Source organism: Trachurus japonicus, chromosome 24 (assembly GCF_045865225.1).
Source record: "Trachurus japonicus isolate A0001 chromosome 24, Traja_1.0".
Lineage (NCBI taxonomy): Eukaryota > Metazoa > Chordata > Actinopteri > Carangiformes > Carangidae > Trachurus > Trachurus japonicus.
The window spans coordinates 3,181,503-3,207,910 of NC_140930.1; the positions used below are offsets into that span (position 1 = coordinate 3,181,503).

The following is a 26,408-nucleotide window of genomic DNA, read 5'->3' on the forward strand; positions in this document are numbered from 1 at the left end:
CTGAGGAAGAGGATCCAAATCAATTAATAGAATAAATCAAGGGATGATTCAGATGAAAGTGTTGGTGCATCAGTCTGATCTCATTAAGTATAAAGATTATTCAGCTTTTACAGCTTAAACTGAATAAAATGTTTATTGTTTGTAAATTGTAATAAAATTCATCATAAAAGACTGAACAGCTTCATGACCAATGCTCCTTTAAACGTATTACAGTAACAATAACAATATTTACAATACTTATTATTATGTGATCCTTTGACCAGATGTATTCAGTCTCAGGTTTAAACTCTCTTTTTTATTTTTATTAAATCTACATGAGATGTTAAAATATGACAAAAATGAGTCCAATTACACTTCATCTCAAACTATCAGCACCAACAATAAGACTGATATCATTTATACTTTATGTGAAAAATAAAACATAACAATAAAACACATCATGACACAAATCAACATTGAGAATCTGTACAACAATAAACCTCTGACTCATTACAGCTGTAATATGATAATATGATGATAATAAAACAAGCTGAGGTCTGAAGAGTCTGGTCTTTGTTCTCTGTGTTTCCTCTGCAGACAGAAAAGGGAGTGGAGTCATAGATCTACCTGTTGTGACCTCACTATGACCTCACTGTAAAGTTTATTATATGTGACTGACACAGTTCCTGTCTGTTTAATGTGACACTGGAACGACCTTGAAGACGATAAATCCACTGCAGCTTCATAAGAACATTAACGTTCTTCAGTTACATGGATAAACAATATAAACATGGAACAGAAACACTAATCAATATGTAGTTTGTATGAATGCTGATATATAACTCGTATACAGATGTTTTAATCAATAACATGTTTTAATAATAAAGCCGTTAGTGGTTTAATTAGCGAAGCTGCTGCTGCAAAAAGGAAAAGGAACATTTCTGATGTGTCAGTCTGAGACCTGCTGAGCTGCTGCGGACAAAGGAGGAAATATTCTGGGTTGTTTGACGTCCACAGAGGAGGAGGAGGAGGAGGAGGAGGAGGAGTGGGAGTGTGTGCAGAGAGCATGGTGGTCCATGTTGGTCCACCTCGTCTGTGTGAACTGTCCTGACGTCCTTTCACATTCACCAGCAGGTAAACACACAGTGGGAGAGCACAAACAGGAGGAAGAGGAGCCCCCTCCTCCTCCTCCTCCTCCTCCTCCTATAGAAACAGTTTGTGTAGTGATATGTGGTAGCAGACGGTCACCCATAGGTGTCAGTATAACCTCAAGGGACCTCTCGCGCTGAACTCTGAGAATAAGCCGACGGAGGCAGAGATATTCTTTAGCTTCTTTAAGCATGTTTATTCGAGACTAGCACGTACACTAACATACTGTATTTCTTGTGTCATGGCGGAATTAACTTCCAGCTTCCCCAGTACAGAAAAACAACACACTGGGCGTGGCTTAAACAAAACGTGATGACACAGCATGAGCTTCTGGCCTTTACACAAGGGGGCAGTTGTCGGTCTGAGAAGTGAAGCTCACTTCCGCGTTCAAAAAACTGCAATCCCCCCGGATTCCTCTGGGGGCTGGTGTCAGAAGGGAGCATTCCTCATAGACCCCCATGTTAAAATCGCCGACTTTACATCCTCAGTAAACATGTTAAAAGCCTGGTGTCAGAACGTTTTTTCGTCTCAATCGATAGTTTCTACCCCCGCACACACTCTGAGGGGGGTGAATTTTTTTTTAACTCTATAGTTTTACTGTTATTAGGTTAAAATTCTGGCCAATCAGGGCGCGGAAACGTTGAGTGACAGGTCCGAGCAGCTCCGTGGACAGCTGCTTCGAGGCCAGTGGGCGGGTTCTCGGCCGGCCAATCCAACATGGCGCTGTTCAGGCCGCCATATTTGAGTCACAAAAACGACTCCCCAAAACCAATGGGTGACGTCACGGACGCTACGTCCATTCTTTTTACAGTCTATGCCTTTACACTTACGACTCACATTATTACGCAGTCTGTTGTGTGTATCATAACCACTGAGTACACTAAATAAAAGAATGTCTCTTAACAACTCTCATACAAAGTTTTCGTTGGACGATGAACCGGCCTCCCGGGTCTCCAGATGCACTTTGAGGAATAAAAAACTACTCTGGAGTATTCATCAGCATGAGGGGGGGTCACTAATGACTGAATTTCATTTTTTGGTGAACTATTCCTTTAAGAACAGTTGGTGCAACCGGCCCCTGGTGATCCTTCCTCTGACTCTGAATTTGTCCACTAGGGGGAGCCACTGGAGCTCCCCTTCTTACAAGGTATTTTTGTGACAGTGAAGTGGACTTTTCATCTGTTCACTTTCCCTGCATCAGTGTCATGAAACAAACCAGTGGTTCTGGTGGTACCAGCAGCTTTTAGCTGAATAGTTTCACCTGTGATGAGCTGAGTGGCAGTGGCTGATTGTTGTGTGTGTGTTGTGTTGCAGTGATCAAGAAGTAAAACGTGGAACTGTTCAAAATGTAAAGTGAAACTAAACATCACCACAAAGACAGAGAGCAGCCACACAGAAAAACAGGAAACCACTTTATTACACAATTGCCCCGTTTACATGAGAGGGTTAATTCCGAATTAAAATCATTTAATTCTTAATTAAAGTTAATTCCCCTTTAAAAAGATCATGTAAACACTTAATTCCGAGTGAAAATATAATTCGGATTTAAACTTTATTCCGAATTAAGTGGGTGGTTTATTCCTATTTTAAAGCGGAATTAATTAATTCCTCTATCATGTAAACGTTTATTCTTTTTAAAATTAATTCCGGTCGTTCTACGCATGCGTATTAACTGACTCGCCGCTCTATGTGTGTGTCGCGGTGATAATTTAACCGTGAAAAGTAGGTTACAACACACACAACATAATGTTACAGCCGCAGTGTTGTGAGTGAATCATGTCGGGACAACCAGGCTTCATGAACCCGCTTCACAGACCCCGGTGCTTGGCCGCCGCCAAGGAGCCGCCAAGGAGCTTCGCCTTCCCCGCCGTAGCAGTAGCGGCGGCGGGTGCGGCCAGGCTCACACACTCAGGGAAGGGAAGGCCATCCTGGCAGTTAAGAGGAGAAACTTTCTGCTGCTAAGTTGTTGTTAAGTTTAGGAGCAGCGGAGCGGCTCGCGGCTGCAGCTCTGTTCACTTCACACACTGAGAATGGAGTTTGTTTTCTTCCGGTAGACGTAAATACGTAAACACGTGTACCCTCTGTCCAATCAGAACGCTTCCCGACCTCCAGACGTTGAGCGGAATTAAATAAAGGCGATTTAACGTGTTTTCCATGTAAACCCTAATTCGGAATTATTATGTCCATGTAAACTCGAAGGAAAATATTTTAATTCCGAACTATTTAAAGCGGAATTAATTAATTCCGCTTTAAAAACATCATGTAAACGTGGTAAATGTAAACACAGCGTAAAACAGAAGGAAATATATTACCTTGAATTTTTAAAAAAATTAATCACATAAAATCAGAAAAGTGCTATATAAATGTAAACCATTATTATTATACAGTGACTATGGAACGAAAGAATCGACAGACAGACAGAGACATGCTGCATTTTGCACTTGAGTTAAATTGAGCATCAAAGTCACGTCCACTCTGTTCACAGTTGTGTCACATGACTTCTCAGAAAAGTATTATTCTTGTTACAGTCGAGCAGTGCAGTGGTAATGTCCATAATATCTCTGACCGTTTATTTTAGTAAAGAAATCATCACAACAAGGAGAAAGTGTTAGTTTCTGTGGCGAGGAGAGAAGGCGCTCTGTGATTGGATAGTAATGTCTTTCCAGGATATTTCAGAGTTCGGCTATCTGAGGTGAGTGACTACATGCAAAAACACAAAGTTTATACTGTTTATACTATACACTATATGATTTCAGTTGTGTCTCGTAAGGATTCCAGTCATGTACCAGAGATATCTGATTGTTTTCTGAATGTTTGTTGTGGTTGAAAGAATTGCCCCCATAAGTTAGCGTTGTCGCTATCCCTAGTGCCGGGTAGCCATGGTGTAACTCTGGTTTGCCTGCATCAATTTTAGTCACGTTTTTTTGCTCACCCCAACCCTGGTTGACCATCAGGACAACGATTTAAGGGTCAAAAATGACCGGAATTCTCCTTTAATGTCTCTACACTTTGACTGTGAAGTGATTAGAGACTGAAGCTGATGCTTCTCTCTGTGACCTGAGTAAACGTTACTACTTTTGTACGAAAGACTTCTCTGGGTTGTGCTTGGGCTTCCAATACAAAGAATCGGGACTAACATGCGTTTCTCGGATCAGAATGAAGACTCTCATAACTATTAGTTCAACCTCCACAACATTTAGTCATTTGTGCACCATCATAGTAGCCTAGCAATTTCTCATTCCTCTGAACAAATTGCAAATGCTTTTGGACATGAATCATTGTTCTCATAGTGCAATTATCTTCTGTTTTATTACATTATCATTATGTCATGTCAGTCAAAACGACCTATACTTAGGCCCTATTATATGAATGCTGAACAATTAACAGCACTGAGTCAGAATGAAACAGAAATTTACGTTGATATTTATTATGTTAATTATGTTTATCGTAAGTCAGGATGCGTGCGCAACCTGACTGCAGAAAGAACCGGTTGTCGTGGTTACCTCCAGCGGTGTTAGCTAGCGATGTTGTCAGCGTACTACAACAGTTTATCACCTACTGATGCAGTGTGTGTTTTATACATAATAGACTGTAATTTTAGCGGCAGAGAGAGAGAGAAAAAAAACGTCAGGATGGAGGATCGAGTTTGTACCGCGGCAACGGTTAACTCGGCCACGGCACCATGGATGTATTATGCACGGCACAAGCGGCGGACACTCACAGCATGGCGTCGGTTATCGGTAAAAACAACACTGTGCATCCCTAACGTTACCTATTTAACAGACCATTATGTTCAGGAAAATACTCTAACGATTACAAAATTCAGTGGCTGTGAGGACTGAGGTGCTGCCTGCCCACTGAGCAAAGAGACGTCCAAACGACGTCTTTTCTAAGTCATTTTTGCACGTCTAATATTGGTCCCCTGAAGGTGCAGACTGTTACTCCAGACGACGTCTTTTTCCGACGTCTACTGAACGTCCTGTATTGACGTCCACAGGACCGCCGTATAAGGGCTATTTGTTGTCCAAATGTGGTCATTATAGACGTCTTTTCTGCGTCAAAATTTAAACCGACATCCACTGAACGTCCACAGGACCGCCGCATGAGGGCTATTTGACGTCCAAATGTGGTCGTTTCGACGTCTTTTTTGCATCAAATTTAAACTAATTTTAGACATTGTTTTTATACTGCTTCTAGGCTCTGTGCATAACTGTAGTCCCATTTCAGAAGGTGTCAGACTGTTCCAGTTCACTTTCCTATAGCTTCATTTGGTTTTCTCAGCAGCAGATTACCTGGAAACGCATGCAAAGGTGTAATGCATTTCCAGTTCAAACCTGCTGCTGAGCCAGATGAAGCTACAGGAAAGTTAACAGGAAACAGATCCTCCACCTCCTGTTAACATATGGGACTACAGTTATACACAGGTTTACCAATAAATCACAATTCAATCCCCATTCATTTATTTCCATCTTTATTTTCTTAATCACTGGCACAAACATGTCATTCTAATAAAGTTATTGGTATCTGTTGAAATTAATACTGCTGGTAAAATACTAATAAATACATAAAGTTACACAGCCCACCTTGCTTCGGTCTGTGGCACAACAACAAATATAACACAATAAAAATGAAAGTGATAAACTCAATGTGTTTTGAGAAGAATTACAAATCAGAACCAACTACTGCATGCTTAACACAGAAAATACATGTACAAAAGTGATACAAAACTGTGACAAGATTCTCCACAATGGATAATCAGTCCTGGGTGACTGCTGTGTATCCCTCTCCTCCAGCATGTGTCTTTATGAAGTCCTCTCTGGCTGTGTCATCAAAATGTATGGCTCCATCTGCACAAGAAGAAGAAGAAGACAAATAATTAGAAATATGCAAAGACAACCTGCGGCCTGTGTCTCCACTACCAATACTGGATTCATACAAAACCATCTCAGCAAATGTTAAGATATGACATATGGGCTTACCTTGTATTGCTCTATAAACCTTTGTCTTCTCCCTTGATATTAGATGTCACCATCAGGGCATTAGTGAAGAGCCTATAGGGGAAAAAAACATGTATAAATAAATGTGAATGATACAGTGCTTTGCAAAAGTATTCATACACCTTGAACTTTTACTTTACACATTTTGTCATGTAACAACAGCTTTAATTTATTTTATTGGGATTTTATGTGATAGACCAACACAAAGTAGTGCATAATTGTTAAGTGGATGAAAAATACGTGTGGTGTTACAGATTTTTTTTTTTAAATACATGCAAAACTCTGGTGGAAACTGCACAACACACCATCCTCACTGTGAAACAGCACCCAGGAAGAGTAGCTAGTGGAAGCTTGTGTGTATGACAGAGCGGAGCTCCGTACAGCAGAGTATAGGAGGGCTGTTAGCACTGTTAGCTGTCCTGGATGCTAGTGAGTGCAAGCAGTGGATGCTACCCGCTAGCCCGATGCTAATTTCCGCTAGCACGATGCTAACTTCCGCTAGCCCGATGCTAACTAGCGGTGGCGGCTAGCATCCGTGACTACCACTCACATCCCAGTTTACCACAACAGTCCTCATAGCTACTCATTACAGCAAATAGAGCAGACACCGGGGCCGTGAAGGTGCACGCCGCAGCGCGTCTTGTGTGAATGACACATCGGTTAAAATGGGCGCCGGAAAGAAACTGACACTATAAATGCATACAGTAAACATAAAATCAACCAAGCAAACTTACCTTCCACTTAGTGGAAAACGATGTTGTTGTAACCAAGGCGTTATGTCGACCACAGTCTGCTTCTGCAGGAGAAGAAACGCGCCAGTTGCTTGGTGTATTTCCTCAGCCAACCAGAGTGGCGTTTGCTGCTGCCTCAGCCAATCAGAGTATGATCACATGCTGCCTCAGCCAATCAGAGTGCCTTTGACTAGTTTAAATAATAAAGGCTCTTATCAAAGACTGTTCAAAATTATATTTACTTCTCCCTACTCTTATGAACCATGATCGGGTGAAATTATTTTCTGAAGCCATAATCTCCCACAAATTTCATTTCAAAATATATAAATTAAAATATTAATTAATTAATTAATTGAAATAAAATTAAATGAAATTGAAAAAAAAAACAGTAGGAAAAACAAAGATGTAAAATAACAAAATATCACATGTACTCAAGAACAACAATGTCCTAAATGAGTTTAAATTGAACATAGAAGAGATGTCTACAATGCCCACATTTGGACGTCATCTGGAGTAACAGTCTGCACCTTCAGGGGACCAAAATTAGACATATAAAAATGACGTAGAGAAGACGTTGTTTGGACGTCTCTTATAATGTTTAATCACAAACAATATATATTCGTATTTATTAATTACGAAAAAACACTACTACTATTACTAAAACTACTACAATCATTAATCATGTCAATTTCCTGCACCTGTCTTAGACGTCCAAAAAAAGTGACCAAGCCTGACGTCCAAATGTTTAACTGCATATTGACGTCCAAGTGGGGTCATGATTAGACGTCCAAATAGTGGACCTAGTTTGGACGTCGTTTAGGCGTCCAGAATTGGTCTTGGACCGACGGACGCAATATAGACATGATCTGCACGTCCATAAGACGTCCAATGTTTGGTGGGTGGTCAGAGACGAGGGAAGAGGACGGACATGTCTATGGCTGAGTATGTAACGTTACTGGTAATTTAAAACAATATAGCTTAATGTTAATAATCTCAGCTGGCTTTCCATTAGTATGTAACCTCGTCTTCAGTCGCTGTCGTAGTAAACATTTCACAACTCATTCACTGCAGTGATTCAGCTTTATCACCATTCAAACCAACGTGTCTAACACATTATATTGCTCGAAATTAAAGCAGAAGCAAGCAGAATGTTTGTGTCTTCCAGTCTTAAATAGTTATATCTTCCGACAGCAATCACTTATAGTCAGTGTTGGTAATAACGGCGTTAGAGTATAACGGCGTTACTAACGGCGTTATTTTTTTCAGTAACGAGTAATCTAATTAATTACTTTTCCCATCGTTACAATGCCGTGCGCTTTACTACAGTTGGGTTGAATGAAACGCAAGGTGGTTTCGGCCACACGTCAGCTGCCTCAGGACAGGGCATGACGGCGAGCTAAGGTAACGTAGCTAACGCAGCATCCCAGACCCATCAGCTGTGTGCCAGTGCAGCCCCTGGGACACAGCTCGAGAGTCACAGCGAGCCACACAAGCACCCACACCACCCGAGCAGCAGCGGTATGAGTCTCGGACCCCAGGAAGAATAGCCGATGCTGTGGCAGGTGCTAATGGGGATCCTAATAAAGAAAAGAAAGAAAAGTCCGACAGACGGACTCAAATCCACCTCTATAAAACGGTAAACACAGCTGATCGATCGAAAAAAATGAATTTGCTTTCCGTCACTGAAAACAGGTTCTTGAATGTAACTCGGTTAAGACGTATCCTCAAGATTTTTTTTGCAGTTCTGTTAGGTCAAAGCTGCTGTAGCTGCTGACATCATGCAGCATGATGATGATGATGGTGATGGTAAAATTTACAGATAAAAAACACGTGTTTTTTCATCATAGAAATGACGGATAGAGGGGAAAAGGCTTTATGCACAGCTCCACTGCTCCACTGCTCCTGAATCCAGGTGTGTCTGTGACTCACACCTGGATTAATCAGTCCAATAATGTAAGACAGGAAATAAAGGAACTGGTTTAAGTTCAGGAAGTAGTGGAGCTGTGCATAAAGCCTATTCAATCAACCTTTATTTAGTGGGAGCATTGGAAAAAAAACAAAAACACAACGTTTTCAAGTAACTCAGTTAGTAACTGAGTTACTTTTTAATTGAAGTAACTAGTAACTGTAACTAGTTACTATTTTTCAGTAACTTGCACAACACTGCTTATAGTTATAGAGTGTTTGGTCCGAAACCATAGACTGTAAAAAATATGGACATAGCATCAGTGACGTCCCCCATTGGTTTTGGGAAGTCGTTTTTGTGACTCAAATATGGCGGCCTGAACAGCGCCATGTTGGATTGGCCGGCCGAGAACCCGCCCACTGGCCTCGAAGCAGCTGTCCACGGAGCTGCTCGGACCTGTCACTCAACGTTTCCGTGCCCTAATTGGCCAGAATTTTAAACCTATAGTAAAACGGTAGAGTTTAAAAAAAATTCACCCCCCTCAGAGTGTGTGGTGGTACCAGCAGCTTTTAGCTGAATAGTTTCACCTGTGATGAGCTGAGTGGCAGTGGCTGATTGTTGTGTGCGTGTTGTGTTGCAGTGATCAAGAAGTAAAATGTGGAACTGTACAAAATGGAAAGTGAAATTAAACATCACCACAAAGACAGAGAGCAGCCACACAGAAAAACAGGAAATAACTTTATTACACAATGTAAGCACAGTGCAAAACAGAAGGAAATATATTACCTTGGATTTTTAAAAAACGCATCATATAAGATGAGAAAAGTGCTATATGTAAACCATTATTATTATACAGTGACTATGGAACGAAAGAATCGACAGACAGACGGAGATGTGCTGCATTTTGCACTTGAGTTAAATTGAGCAACAGCTGTGTCAACCACAAAGTCACGTCCACTCTGTTCACAGTTGTGTCACATGATTTCTCAGAAAAGTCTTCCTCTTGTCACGGTCGAGCAGTGCAGTGGTAATGTCCATAATATCTCCGACCATTTATTTTTGTAAAGAAATCATCACAACAAGGAAAAAGTGTTTGTTTCTGTGGCGGGGAGAGCAGGCGCTCTGATCGGATAGTAATGTCTTTCCAGGATGTTCCAGAGTTCCGCTATCTGAGGTGAGTGATTACATGCAAAAACACAAAGTTTATACTGTTTATATATATGAGTTCAGTGGTGTCTCGTAAGGATTCCAGTCATGTACCAGAGATATCTGATTGTTTTTTGAGTGTTTGTTGTGGTTGAAAGAATTGCCCCCATAAGTTAGCGTTGTCACTATCCCTAGCGCTGGGTAGCCATGGTGTAACTCTGGTTTGCCTGCATCAATTTTAGTCACGTTTTTTTGCTCGCCCCAACCCTGGTTGACCATCAGGACAACGATTTAAGGGTCAAAAATGACCGGAATTCTCCTTTAATGTCTCTACACTTTGACTGAAGTGTTTAGAGACTGAAGCTGATGCTTCTCTCTGTGTTTCCTCTACAGGTGAAGGAAGAGCGACTCTGACTGGATGTGGGTCTGAATTCACCTGGTGAGTGTCGTCTTTGTTCTACCACTCAGCTGATTCATGTTCTCAGTCCAGAGACGGAGACGTGCTGCATTTTCTACTTGAGTTAAATTGAGCATCCGCTGTGTCAACCACAAAGTCACGTCCACTCTGTTCACAGTTGTGACACAATTTCTAAGAAAAGTCTTCCTGTTTGACAGCAGCTCAGAGACCAGTCGACTGTCACTGACTGATGTGAAATGGATGAAGATCCTCACATGTTAAAGTCCTGAGGGAAAGTCTGTAAAGTCTGTTGCTTTTCTCTCTTTCTCACTCTTTCTCTCATTTCCTGCTTGCAGTTCCCTGTTTTCTACTTCACTTTGACTGTGAAGTGATTATAAACTGATGCTGATGCTTCTCTCTGTGTTTCCTCTACAGGTGAAGGAAGAGCGACTCTGACTGGATGTGGGTCTGAATTCACCTGGTGAGTGTCGTCTTTGTTCTACCACTCAGCTGATTCATGTTCCCAGTCCAGTTTCAATGATTTTATGAGGATAAATTAATTAATGCAAGTAAGAACAGTTTGATGTCAGAAGGATTAGAACTTTCCTTCCTTCAGCACCACCTGCTGGTTGAAAGCAGAATGACACTGTGGTGGACAGGTGTGTAAACCGTGTTGTTCTGACTGAGTGCAGCTCTCCCTGCAGGTGGAGGCTCAGCTATGGCTCAGTGTGAGGACAGAGAGGAGGGAGCCCCCCCCTCTGAAACCACTCTGTGTGGGGAACAGAGCCAGACCGGAGGTCAAAGGTGAGATGAGGATCTCTAACTGTCCAGGACTCAGATCACTGGAGATACTGCTGTTATCTGATAGGAGGTTTTTATGTGACAGGGTAGTGCATTATTGTTTTACTACTATTATTGGTGCTAATAACAGCGAATAACTCATTTAAATCAACAATATATTGTTTCAGTCTCACAACAAGAGCAGAAGAACAGAGCAGAGAGGCGTTATTGTGATTGTAGAAATATACAGTTAAATTCTGCTGGATGGTACAAATACATAAAAAAAATGTAAAGATATCCACAAGTTTCCGAACATCATCTCTGGTTAAAACTGGAAGCCGGTTTTGCATGGAATTGTATGTTTACGTTTCCATGGTTTTCAGTCATAGTTGCGGTAAACGCATGGATATATTAATGCTGGCTTTTAACATGGATGTCAATTTGTGTGATATACATTGTTAAAAGATTTGTTTTATTTGTTAGGATCCCCATTAGCTGCGCTCTAGAACGCCGATGGTGTGATGATACATGCGTTTTACAGGTTTTCACTGAAAAAAATGACTAATGAAACCGGAAGCACCGAAGGCTTAGGTTTTTGACGTTTGGAAAAAGGTGGATATAATAGGACAGTGAAGAACTAGAACATTTCCTCTGGGGAAATTTTGAATGGGCCGCGGGGCTACTGCCAGTTTTGCCATCTCTGTCAACATGGGAATCAAACCCACGATCTTAAAAGGATAGTTCACCCTAGAATGATATTTCGCTCATTATCTACTCACCCTCATGTTGACTAAGGGCTGGAAGAAGTTTCAGATTCCTCCGTGGCTTCTCTGAGTTACAGGGGGTCTCGGCATAGCAGTGCATGTCCATATAACGGTTGCAAAGGGACACCGGAGCTCTTCGTAAAAAAACACACACAAAAAAACATCCAAATACCTCCATGATGCTCGTATGTAATGTCCGTCTTGTGCTGAAGCCCCAAATTGCGTAATTGTCCCGAAAAAAATTAAATAAGTCTATATTTTAAGCTTGTTTGTAGCGGAAGCTTCTCGAAGCTCCTCTTCCTGGTCCGTCCAAATCTTGCGTGATTTGCGCCGGCGTCAGCATGCGTCAGTGCGGTTACTGCGAATCACGCGAGATTTGGACGGACCAGGAAGAGGAGCTTCGAGAAGCTTCCGCTACAAACAAGCTTAAAATATAGACTTATTTAATTTTTTTCGGGACAATTACGCAATTTGGGGCTTCAGCACAAGACGGACATTACATACGAGCATCATGGAGGTATTTGGATGTTTTTTTGTGTGTGTTTTTTTACGAAGAGCTCCGGTGTCCCTTTGCAACCGTTATATGGACATGCACTGCTATGCCGAGACCCCCTGTAACTCAGAGAAGCCACGGAGGAATCTGAAACTTCTTCCAGCCCTTAGTCAACATGAGGGTGAGTAGATAATGAGCGAAATATCATTCTAGGGTGAACTATCCCTTTAAGGTCAAGACAGAGCTGATCAGACAGACACATGATCATCTTTCTATAAGCACTGATATGGAGGAGCTGTAACCACATTAGGTTAACTGTGTGTGTGTGTGTGTGTGTGTGTGTGTGTGTGTGTGTGTGTGTGTAATCACATGAAGTTACCTGTGTGTGTTAGAGTGTGGGAGAGGAGTGCGCGCTTCCGCGCGCATTTGTATGTTACCTGTGTGTTTTGATGTGTGTGTGTGTGTGACTGTAATCACATGAAGCTGGCTCTAGAGTCTGTGTGTGTGTGTGACTATGAGCTGCATCCTGTGTCAGTCTGATTTAGCTGTGTCTGTGTTTATAAACATTTAAACGAGCGCCAGGTGGATTGTTTATGAAGTTAACGAGCTCTGGCCTGAGAATCAGACATTACCACGGCAACTCGAGGTGGTTACCACGGCGATAGGGGCCCCCCTGGCTAAGACAGACAGAAACGTGGAGAAAGTGAGCGATTTTCTGCCTCTGCACCGGTCTCGCAAAAGGCTTAGCGTGACAAAACGGTAACTCCTATCAGAACAAAACACTGAAAAAAAAATATCCATGCATTTACCATGACTAAGGGACTGTTCGTTATTTATCACCAGTGCCACCAGAGGGATTCACGGGACTTTTTTTTTTTTTTACATGACCCCCCTGTCGGAGTCAGTAAATTTTAACATGACCCTGCATTAAGCCTTATCAAAAGATACATGACCCCCCCCCCCCCGCCCAGCCATGGACACGTTACATCGCATCACGTAGCGCGTGACACTACATTATTTCATTTTGACAACCATGTGTGCAACACCTTCTCATCACAATGCCATTTATCAGCTGTTATTAAAACCCAACTCATCAATAACAGAATCGCGATTTTGGACCAGCTCACATTACACAACAAGACATTAACAATTAATCCACACTTAAACCGAAGCAACAATAATGTGAACTGCACTCAACAACGTATTATTGCAAGGTTTACGACAGATATGACAGACAACTCTCTGTGTGTGTGTGTGTGTGTGTGTGTGTGTGTGTGTGTGTGCCTGCGTGAGAGAGAGAGAGAGAGAGAGAGAGGGAGGGAGGGAGAAGGTAAAACCTGCTAGCTGTTAGCTACCGTAGCTCAGGCGTCGGTCTCCCGTCAGGTAAAAGCTGCCGTTTATTCCTCAAATGTAGTTCATGAAGTTGTTGAGCCTCTCCGGTACAGTTATCCATCACTGCTGTTGAATTAGCCGCTAAACTGCTGGACGCTAAAACCGAGGGGGCGTCTGTTTGTTTACAATTCACGAAAGCAACGTGAACGTACGTGCTGCTCAGACTATGTAGAGTTAAGCAATGAGGCAGGCAGGCAGCGTAGCCTCTGTACAGTACTGAAGTCAAACTCACTCACCCATAAAAGACGTGCTAAGTCGCGGGCAGAACCCTTATTGAGTTCTTGGCGAAGCGGTTAGCATCGTCGCCTGCGGTGCGGGAGACTCGGGTTCGAACCCCACTCAGGGCAGATCAGAACAATTTAAAATAACGTTGTGATTTAGGGGCCGTTGCTCTCATTGCCATCAGTGCTTGCAGCTTTGAAATGTCCCGTTTTTGTTTTGTTTTTGTTTTTTGCGAGCATTGCAGTGTCCTCCAGACAAAATGTTGAATGACCCCCCCTCGCTGACCTTTTTTTTTTAGTGGACCCACCCCTCAACAAAGAATATTATGACATGACCCCCCCCCATTTTCCTCCGGTGGCCCATTCCATAAATAACGAACGGTCCCTAATGAAACCGGAAGCACCGAAGAGAAAAACCGGCTTACGTTTTTGACGTTTGGAAAAAGGTGGATATAATAAGACAGTGAAGAATAACAAATGATCTTGTGCTCAAAATAATAATGGGCCTCATTCACGAACCGTTCTTAAGAACAAATTTGTTCTTAAGTCCTACTTACGAAGTTTTTACGAAGATTGTGGCATTCATGAATGTTTTCTTACCCAGAATTTGTTCTTAACTAAGAACAAAATCTACGAACAGTCAGGAGTATACTGACGCACTTTTAAGTGCTGAGACTTCTGCAAAAATAACCGATTATAGTGTTTTCTTTTGTTCTGCAGTTGTATGATATTATATGATTTGAATAAGAATTATTTTCTTATCTTTTATGATGTTTTTAATAATTATATATTAATAATAATAATTGACAAATCATTGCAGTTTCTTAAAAAAAACATTATAGACACTTAAAGCAGAAGTAAGTGGTCCGGTCGTTTTCGCTAATGCTGCGTTCCAGGCAGGCTTTTGAAATCGTAAATTACAGCTTCAAGTCACAACTTACGACCTTGTAGCGTTTCAGGCAACCCACTCGTGTTTTTCCGACCTGTTTTACCGGTGAAAGTCACTATAACGGCCACTCGTAACTTCCGACCGGTGAACTCGTACCAGATCGAACTGGTACGACTTCACAGGTCGGAAAAATACGAGTTTCCTTGAACGCACCATAACAGTCCTCGTCCCTACATCGCCACATTCACGGCGTTCCTTGGCTGCACACACAGCCCTGCATGCCGTTCTCTCTCCTCATTGGATAAAAACTGTAGGATACGATAAATGTTTTCTCTTCGGCTCAGAGCAGAGCAGAGCAGAGTGACTGACAGACCCGTGTTTCAGACCAAACACTCTATAGAAGTGATTGCTGTCGGAAGATATAACTATTTAAGACTTATATTAACACAAATATATCACTTACTTCTGCTTTAATTCATATCAGTTTTTTTTTTTTAAGTGTTCACACTACACACAACTGTTTTTATTTATTTTTTTAAATATATGATAATATGATGATATTTATGATGGCACACGTGAGAGTGTGGTCTCTCTGATAACAACCCGAAGAGCTGCATCCACTGCTGGCTACTAAATATAGCCTAAATATAAATATAAATATAAATATAAATATAAATATAAATATAAAAATATAAACTAAATATAAGCCTTTTGTTTGTTTCTTTGTTTCATTCCTGCCGCAGTAGCGCCACTTCACTACTTTAGTTCTTTTTATGTTTGGAGTCTGGTGCTCCCTCCCAGATTTTCATTTGAGCATTTCAACTTTCTTTCTCACTTCACCTTCTCTGCTCAGTGCCTGTGGGTTCTGTGTGCACACGGCCCTGCAGTCTCATGCCCTTTTACGGACATTGATGGGGCTGTTACCTATGCTAATCCTATGTTAATTAGACTCACCTGGCACACGCCCTCAACTTACGAGGAGATGGCATTCATCAAGTAGGAACACAGCTGCGAACAATTCTGAGGCTTACGAACGCGTTGATGAATCTGACGTAGGGTTTTCTTAAGGAACCTCTTAAGAACAACTTAAGAAAGAATCTAAGAAGGTTCTTAAGAAGATATTGGTGAATGAGGCCCATTGTTCTTAGGAACATCACTGATAAAAGAGTTGGTAAATTGCTGGAGATCCTAATTGCTGTTGTGATTAAAGCCCTGAGATAAACATCAGGTAGATGTTAACAGTGCAGAGTGAAGGTCAGTAACTCTGTCTGTGGTTCAAGTACCAATTCTGCTGATCAAATGTTCATTGGAACAAATGAACCAGTTTCAGCTTTTAGATCGTCATATAAACTGTAATTTTATAAGTCTTGCTATGTTGGAAATAAAGCTGTCTGACCCAGAACCTGCAACCTAATGGCTGTTTGAGAGAATGCACAAGGAGAACCACACTGCCTTGGCCATTTGTGCTGTTCTAAGAAGAGATTCAAGTGCAGTGTTTCCACTAGGATTTTTTTAACCAGTAGCGATGGCACACAATGGGTTCACACAGGCTGAAAGAGGGAAAACACTGAGTTCAGGGGAATCGGCTTGTGGCTCTGCCTCAGCTGTGTGATACCATAATGAGAGGTGACCAGAGTTTCAGACAGGTTTGAATCCATCTGACCATCTGTTTACTTTTTGGGAGCGGTTCATCTCTTATCACCCCTGTAGACTGCAAAAATTGACGCACGATAAAACTGACATTTTTTAAACTGTTTGTCATTCCTCTTGCAGCAAAAAGATGGAGACGCCTCGAGAGATCCTCTTGAAGACTTTGGAGGGTTTGAGAGACGATGATTTTGAAAAATTCAAGTGGCTCCTGCAGAGCCTAAAAAAAACCCCATCAATCCCAATAAGTAAACTGGAGAAAGCAAACAGGTTACAGACAGTGGATCTAATGATCCAGACCTACTGTGAAAACACTGATAAAGTCACCATAACAGTCCTGGAGAAGATGAATCAGAATGATCTACTGGGAAATTTCACACAGCGCATCTCAGAACCCAAACGTAAGTTTGATCAAAAATGTGATGTTATAGAAATATTGAAGAATGGTCAGTTAAACCCAGGTTGATGAGGACAGTTTCATCATCCAAAGAGCTTCTTTGTTCTTGACAACTGAGTGGGGAGTTTCTGTAGGGAGTCTTAAATGTCACATGTGGGTGGTGGCAGTCTTACAGCCTCACTAGCCGTGTTTCCACTGCAGGAGTTCCTGGTAAAGGGAGGGGGTAGGAACTTCTACAGGAACCGTCCTCTCACTCGGCCCTCTCAGTGGCCGTGTTTCCACTGCAGAGTAGGACCCCGCGGCGACGTCATGAGTTTCGATCAGTTTCGACCGTGATGTCATCCAGGCAGGTCACAAGCACATGCACAAAAATCATAACAACAACGGAGAAGGATGGAAGGAGCTGAGACGGTAGGCGCGTTTCTGGTTTGTGTGTTTGTGCACATGGCGGTTGATTGTAATCCTGCTAGAGTTTTTTTTTTTTTTTACTTTTCACGGCATTGTTTTGTGGCGTGATGGATCCCCAGTGTGTCGAGGTGCGCTGATATTTTCATTTCGCCGCGATGACTCAAACCCCCTCTGAATCTCCTCGGTGCCATAGACTGCAATCAATGTCTGCACCTCACCGTCGGTCCATTTGTGTACATCTTCCTGCTGTTTTCTTGTTGTTTACAGCGGTGTCTGCTAGGCTAATGCTCCCCTTCTGCTCCCCCTTTTAAAAATGCCGGTTGTTTTGGTGCTTTCTGGTAGCGTCAGAGCCTGCTCTAGCTTTAGCCAATCAGCGCCGGGTTAACCTCGAGCCCCACCCAGGAGCTTTTCAGGGCCGAACGGAGTACCTACCCTGGAGTAGGTACTCCGTTGGCCCCCCTAAAAGTTCCTGTAAATGGCCCTGTGGGGGAGGTTCCTGCAGTGGAAACACGCACCAACGGGGCTGGCCCCGTAATATTACCCCGAAGTTCCTGCAATGGAAACGCGCCTACTGAGCTCCAACCAAACTTTGACCTCCAAGGCTGAAACATGAGGCCAACAGTGAAGCTGCAGTTCCTCTCCTGACCACTAGAGTGAAACTCCAATCGTGATTCAGACTCCATAGATGCCCATCTTAAAATATCATTTCATTTTACAGCAGAAATAAACATGTTTACAGCCTGGTACAGAGCAGCTTTTGTCTCCATGACGACTGTTTATAGAACTTACCTGTTACCCTTAATTAACGGCTAAAGTTATGGAGACTCTTTTGAATGACAGGTGAGCGGTTGTCCCCTTTGTCCATTTTTTGATCAACTGGGAGTTTCAACTGAGTTTCTGAGGTCTGAGACGTGTCATCACAGACATAGGCGGCGCTAGGGCAGTAGGAATGGGGAAGCTACGGGACAGAAAAAAAAAGTCTTTACCCATAGGCAAGGCAGATACATATTATTATTATGTTCATCAAACTGCGATGCAGCAGAATGATTCCTTTCATTCTCTACTTGTTGCTTTTTTTTTTTTTTTTACTGTTGTAGCCCATAATTAATTAATAATCAATGTTCTTACCCTAATGAAGCAGCATGCCACGGGGCGTTAGTGTCACATTTCTCAACTATTTCTTCAGGTTTTAATTAAAACCCTTTAAAATCTAGCCTATTTTTTAGGCCTTTTCTCGAAAATTGCATATCCATAATAAAATGAGTATATCTCTGCAACCACAAGGTATATTTGAATACTTTTGGTGTCATAGTAAAGGGAAAAAAATGAGGAATTGCTGAGATGTGTAAATTTCAGTATATCTGTTACTGGTAAAGAGTAAATGAAGATGACACACAGAAAAAAATTAATAAAAATTAATATTCGCCTAAAAAAAAATCATATTTTTGATGAGTGCCCTTTAGAATAATGCTGATGAAGCTCAAACTCTCTATAAAATCATTGTACAACATGTGAACATTGTCTCTGCAGTGGTTGATTCTGATTAATTGAAGCAGGACAAAATTATTGAGATTTTACTACAAAATATCCAGGCGAACTTTCCAAAATGTCCATTTTTGGCACAGCTTGGAACCACCTGCTACTATAAACTATTGTTTAATCTTTATTTTCACACAATTTGGATAAACTAACTGAAAATAAATCTACTGGAACCGATTGTAAATAACTAACATAGTGGATTCAGTGTCTCTGCGCCCTGCTGCTCAGAGCAGCTTATTTGGGTGGGTTTGGCTTTCAGCCTCTATCTCTGCAGCGGAGTGGTCGATTCGAGTGAGTGGCGGCTCATTGTGACCATTAGAGAGAGAGGAATGACGCTAGACCCAGGTCGATGTGATTGGCCGCACTGGCAGCCATGTGCCAGCCATGAACCAATCAGATCAGCAGATCCACGTGCAGGCCAACGTGGGGTTGTATGCGCGCGCACCAGGCTTCCGTGTAGGGTCCTAGAGCCGTCGGGTTTCGGCCCGGCTGATTCAGATGTACACACTAGGCAGAGTTCAACTGGAAATATTGTGGATTTACCCATAACACAACCTTTTCACGGCAAAACAGCAAAGGTAAGAGCAAATGTACGACCATGTTTTGGCCACGCAGTGTCTGTTTTTGCTCGACTTTGCTGGTTGTTGTCTTCTCCCTCTGCCGTGCTGCTGCTAGCTGCTGTGTTAGCAGCTGTTGTTCAGGGACGCCCCGATGTTCACGTTCAGATGAGCGGTCGCTGATGTGTTTTGCATAATGTACAGTTGTATACGAGCCAGAAATGTGGCGACTGGGTCCACACAGAGGTGCTTTATGAAGTTTGATGTCTAGTTGTTTGTTTGAGTAGTGTTTGGGCTGTGTTTGGGTCATATAAACATGGTTTTTACACGTTGTAGCCCAGCTTCTGCTGTTTAATTTGACATATAATATGACCATATTCTTTCATAATCAGTGCACTGGGGGCTCTGTTATTGTTATGCATGTCTTCAAGTCCCCCAAATGGGGGACTCTGGATTTTCCTATTAGTCATTGCTCTAGATGCACAGAAGCGACAGAGTCGACAGTATCTGCTGTGCCATAGTTGTCCTCATCCAGTTGTGCACCGCTGTATCGCTGAGAATGTGCGCTCACACAGGTGTCCGGAGGTAGGCCGGTGTGGAGGGAGGCAGCAGGCGTTCGGGGGGCCGTGGCCGGTCTGGAGGTAGGCCGGTGACTCGCGGGCAGTGGCCGGTATCTGGGGGGAGGCAGCCGGCGTCATGATGGAGGCCAGTGGCTGGAGAAAGGCTGCAGGTGTCTGGAGGGCGGGGGCCAAAGCCGGGAAGGCGGCAGCCGGTCATGGAAGCATCGTGGTCGGCTTCATTGCTGCTGCAGCTCACAGCGTGCTCTTGCATAGGACTCTTTAATTTTGATATTCAACTTCTAATGTCCGCTTTACCTGGCTTTTTTCTTTTCATTTCGCTAGACTAAAGGCGTAAGCTTCTACGCTGCGCTCTACGCCGTGTGTACGTAATGACGCAGGTAACCAGTCAAATACAAATACCACCGAAATAAAAAATAAATAAACCATCGACATAGATAATACCTTAAAAATGTGTGTTTTAATGTATTTCCCACCTCTTTCTAAAATAGAATTTAAAAACAACGAAAAAAAAACATTTTTTTATTTTTTTATTTTAATATTTGTGATGATTTTATTTCATTTTCTGTAGCCTATTGATAGCGCCGCCTATGATCACAGAGGTGAAGTCAGTCTTTATTTACAGTCTGTGGCTCCAGTTGCAGTGCTTGTTGGCTGAACAGTTCTTTTTAAATCCCATTAGGAGCTTTGTGCCCATAAATGAAACTGGTAGTTTACAGTTTCAAGTCCTCATACTGTTCTTGGCCAGAGCAACAGGATGGTGTGGCTAACTCAGCTTTGCCAGGATCACTGATGGGTTGGGCAGGCAGAAGCATCAGTGTCTAGGTGTTTCAGAAAAGTAAATGCCAGCTGACTGGACGTCTTGATTCTTGTTAATCCCAAATGATCTCAAACTTAACCTTCAGCATTGGTCGTATACTGTCGAAGCTCACCCATCTGGCTTCAAAAGACAGAGATTTGACATTTTAAAACAATTTTTATTGCATTTTAAAGTATCACAATTTAGTGAAAGTCACATGCACTTACTGATGCTACCCTTTAATTTCCTTTGTTCATATATCATTGTCTAAGTGTGTAGACTGATGAGCAGTGTCAGGTCTTGATTGATTGATTGATTGATTGATTGATTGATTGATTGATTGATTGATTGATTGATTGATTGATTGAAGTGTTTATTTAGAATATGTAAATTAAAAAATTAAAAAAAGAGAATAAGACAAAACATTTAAACATGAGATATAGAATACATATTCGAAAAGGAGTGAGAAGAAGTAAAACTTATAAACTTATAGGTCATAACTTTTACTGCTCTGTGAATCTGATCAGTGATCACGAGTATATTCCAACTCAGAGAATTTGAGGCCATATAAGTAGGGATGTATGATACTGGAAATTTTCCAATATCTAATATTCCAATGTTGTCCAGCGCCTTAATTTCCGATAATAACCAATACCGATATGCAGCTTTTTGCCCCAAAACTGATTATTAACATAGACCTATCTCCTGTCAGGACTCCTATGGTCATTCCGACCATAGGAGGCAAAAATTGTTGGAATGATGGGACGTTTGATAGAAAATTAAGTGTTGCCATTTAGACAATTAGAGGCCAATGTCATACTGGTGGGATGTCGGAATGGCGGTTGCCCCCCGTCATGGCCCTGAGCCTGCCGCCATTCAGTGGCTCGGTTTTCTGTTGTTTTGGACACCTGCTACCGCACCCTGACAGACACAAAACGCTCTGACTGACGGACTAAACCATTTGGTCGATCGGAGCAGAGACGGAAAATCAGGAAATCGGGGAGTGACGCGGGAACACGCATGCTCTCTGCCTGGCTCATTGAAACAGCCTATAATATCACTGGACAATACAAGTGACAGGCGAACAGCCAATCATTTAACAGCTGTGTAGTTCGGTTGCGGCACCATCGTCATGTGTGTGTTTTTTTTTTTGTTTTGTTTTTTTTACAACAGAACAGCGTGTAGTGAGAACATGTGGACTTTTGTTGTGCGTCTAAAGCAGCGGCAATGATTAAGTAGCAAATTAAGTTAAGATGGTCCGCCGCTACTCATTACTAAATCAGAAAAAACGATAACGATATGGAACGATGTAACAATAACAATAATACCAGAAAATTTCCTCTGGGGAAATTTTGAATGGGCCACGGGAGCTACTGCGGGTTGTGCCATCTCTGTCAACATGGGAATCAAACCCACGATCTTAAGGTCAAGACAGAGCTGATCAGACAGACATATGATCATCTTTCTATAAGCACTGATATGGAGGAGCTGTAACCACATTAGGTTAACTGTGTGTGTGTGTGTGTTTGTCACATGAAGTTACCTGTGTGTGTTAGAATGTGGGAGAGGAGTGCGCGCTTCCGCGCGCATTTGTATGTTACCTGTGTGTTTTGATGTGTGTGTAACTGTAATCACATGAAGCTGGCTCTAGAGTCTGTGTGTGTGTGTGTGACTGACTTGACACATAGTTAGTTAGTAGCTGCATCCTGTGTCAGTCTGATTTAGCTGTGTCTGTGTTTATAAACATTTAAACGAGCGCCAGGTGGATTGTTTATGAAGTTAACGAGCTCTGGCCTGAGGATCACAGAGGTTACCACGGCGATAGGGGCCCCGCAGGCTGAGACAGACAGAAACGTGGAGAAAAAGAGTGATTTTCTGCCTCTGCACCGGTCTCACATTTAGGCTTAGCGTGACAAAACGGTAACTCCTATCAGAACAAAACACAGATCACATTGCTCTAAGGACTTACTGAAAATGTTGGTACGATTTGGTGTTTCTACAGTAAATATTTTGGAGAGGATGGCAGTTTTAAAACATCAGGCCGTTCTGCTTCTCTCAGAAAATATTTGTATTGGAGTCAATGAGGAGCAGAGACAGACGTGGCCGCACTTAGAGGCTCAGAGTTTAAATTCTGTAAGTCACTCTGATATTTTGAGCAGATTAAGAGATCGAGGATGAGCTCTTCTACAAACGTGGCGGAAATTATGTGTGTAGAGTGTAAATTGTGGCCGTTTGGAGTTTGGAAAGAGAAAAAATCTGGAGTTTTTCTGGCATCTCTCCCACTCTAACCGATGATATCACGCACTCTGACACGAACATTCCATGCAATACACACCCATTATAATCTCATAATTTCTCCAAAAATGATCATGGTCATGGTCATTGATCAAAAACTATATGACCTATCAAAACGTGGAGTAATACGACAATACACAAAACTTGTGTCTACTGTTTAAAGTTTAAATGGAGTCTCTAGGTGAAAGTATGCCTGAGCAGTAGACGTTTGTTAAACTCCAATGATTGGTCTTTTTCGCTCTTTTTTACCCGCCCGTCCCATTAACTTCTATGCAAAATTTTGCGCAGTTTTTCGCGACTTGCGTCGCGAAAAATTCGTAAACTGTTGAGAAAAGTAATAGCACACCGATCCCGATCGAACCGCACGTTTTGATATATAATTTGTCTATCTAATCTGGCCGGAAGATGAAGAAAGAAAACTAGGAAAAAATCCACACAATAAGCCCGGGCACTGGTGCGATTGCCCGTGGCCCTAATTACATTTTAATGCTGATATCAGGCCGATATCATTGGACATCCCTAACTATAAGTAAAGTGGAGACGCATTCAAAAATAATGCCATGAATAGTCTTTATTTATTGATTAACTTCATACAAAGTTCAGTCAACAGAAGAAACCTACATCAGATCATAATCTGGTGTGACCACACTTTATCCTTAACAGCTCCAGATCTCCTCCAAACACCTGCACACAATTCTTCCAGGAACTTGTCTGGCAGGTTGTTGAAGTATCTTGGAGAATTTGCCATAGTTCTTCTGTGGACTGAGGCTGTCTCAGTGTCTTCTGTCTCTTGATATAATCCCAGAACGACTCCCTCTTTTTAGAATCAGGACTCTGTTTTGTCAAAACAGAAATTAAAAAAGTGTTCAGAAGCAATACAATACATGAAGACCTCTGGGAGAGGTTCTCACTGATGCTAACATGGCAAGTGTCGCGACCATGTGCCATCCTGGCAAGTAAAGTTTTACAGTTAAGGCTCTAACAAGTCTAGGCTACAGGGATGACACAGGTGCACATATTTCTATTGTTGAAAACCTGGAGCCTGGTGGGATTCGCTGCCATATTGTTCAATGTTCGACTCACCGGTTGCTTCCTGCTCACCACCTGTAGCTTGGTCGGCGAGTCCTTCCTGGCAGACCGGCGTCCTGCTTCAGTGGCACCGGGCCGGCCACCTGCTCCAGCTTCCTGCGTGTATCGACCTCCATCCGTCGTCACGCGGTCGTGGCTTTGTCAGTTCATTTGTGTTTAGACGAGACAATAACTAAAACGATAATTCACTCTTGAGGTGGAGGGGATCCTTCCTAACTCCCTTCTTCTCCTTGGGGCGGCCGCCTCGTTCCTCCACGAGACTCTCTCTTTGGCTTTTTCCCAGCATCCCCTGCTCCTTCCACTCACGTCAGACTTAAGCGGCCAGGTAACCAGGCAACCAATCAAAACATTACACAATATGACAGCCCCCCCCCTTCTCACCTACGGAAGTGACCCTAACACAAGGAATTGATCTCTTTGGAACAATTATTTCATAAAAACCTGCTGAATGATAACAGAGAAGGAGTTTCCATGATTCATGATTTCTATGCAATAACTACAATAATAACTTTTCAGTGACGTCATTGGTCCTTTATTCATACAGAGATTCTCACTGGCTGCCAATGTAAACTCAAATCTGCCCTGAAGAAGAAGTTCCAGTGTGTGTTTGAGGGCATCGCTAAAGCAGGAAACCCAACCCTTCTGAACCAGATTTACACAGAGCTCTACATCACACAGGGAGGGGCTGGAGAGGTCAATGTTGAACATGAGGTCAGACAGATTGAAGCAGTGTACAGGAAACCACACAGACCAGAAACAACCATCAGACAAGAAGACATCTTTAAAGCCCCACCTGGAAGAGACCAACCAATCAGAACAGTGATGACAATGGGAGTGGCTGGCATTGGGAAAACAGTCTTAACACAGAAGTTCACTCTGGACTGGGCTGAAGACGAAACCAACCAGGACATACACTTCACATTTCCCTTCACCTTCAGAGAGCTGAATGTGCTGAAAGAGGAAAAGAAAAAGTTCAGCTTGGTGGAACTTGTTCATCACTTCTTCTCTGAAACCAAAGCAGCAGGAATCTGCAGCTTTGATGAGCTCCAGGTCATCTTCATCTTTGACGGTCTGGACGAGTGTCGACCTCCTCTGGACTTCAAAGACACTGAGATCCTGACTGATGAGACAGAGTCCACCTCACTCAACGTGCTGCTGACCAACCTCATCAGGGGGAACCTGCTACCCTCTGCTCGCCTCTGGATAACCACACGACCTGCAGCAGCCAATCAGATCCCTCCTCAGTGTGTTGACATGGTGACAGAGGTCAGAGGGTTCACTGACCCAATGAAGGAGGAGTACTTCAGGAAGAGGTTCAGAGATGAGGAGCAGGCCAGAGAGATCATCTCCCACATCAAGACATCACGAAGCCTCCACATCATGTGCCACATCCCAGTCTTCTGCTGGATCACTGCTACAGTTCTGGAGAAGCTGTTGGAGACCAGAGAGGGAGGAGAGCTGCCCAAGACCCTGACTGAGATGTACATCCACTTCCTGGTGGTTCAGACCAAAATGAATAAGGTCAAGTATGATGGAGGAGCTGAGACAGATCCACACTGGAGTCCAGAGAGCAGGAAGATGATTGAGTCTCTGGGAAAACTGGCTTTTGAGCAGCTGCAGAAAGGAAACCTGATCTTCTATCAATCAGATCTGACAGAGTGTGGCATCGATATCAGAGCAGCCTCAGAGTACTCAGGAGTGTTTACACAGATCTTTAAAGAGGAGAGAGGCCTGTACCAGGCGGCCAAGGTGTTCTGCTTCATCCATCTGAGTGTTCAGGAGTTTCTGGCTGCTCTTCATGTTCATCTGACATTCATCAACTCTGGACGCAACCTGATGTCAAGAAAGAAATTTACCTTTAATCTTTTTAAACTGTTCAGAGCCAAATCATCACATTTGTACCAGAGTGCTGTGGACGAGGCCTTACAGAGTCCAAATGGACACCTGGACTTGTTCCTCCGCTTCCTCCTGGGTCTTTCACTGGAGACCAATCAGACTCTCCTACTAGGTCTTATGACTCAGACAGGAAGTGACTCACAGACCAATCAGAAAACAGTCCACTACATCAAGAAGAAGATTGAAAAGACTCCTTCTGCAGAGAAAAGCATCAACCTGTTCCACTGTCTGAATGAACTGAATGATCGTTCTATAGTGGAGCAGATCCAACAGTCCCTGAGATCAGGACGTCTCTCCACAGAAAAACTGTCCTCTGCTCAATGGTCGGCTCTGGTCTTCATCTTACTGTTATCAGAAAA

At 42.6% G+C, this 26,408-nt stretch overlaps 1 protein-coding gene and 1 pseudogene across 2 annotated transcripts in view; both read left to right on the forward strand.

Moving 5' to 3' along the window:
* The window catches only part of LOC146961146 (neoverrucotoxin subunit alpha pseudogene), a 105,563-nt pseudogene that overhangs the window by 57,711 nt on the left and 21,444 nt on the right, over positions 1–26,408 (forward strand). The window lies entirely within an intron of this gene.
* Positions 1–26,408, forward strand: part of LOC146961147 (uncharacterized) — a 119,785-nt gene that overhangs the window by 29,797 nt on the left and 63,580 nt on the right. The gene's annotated exons all lie outside the window — the stretch shown is intronic.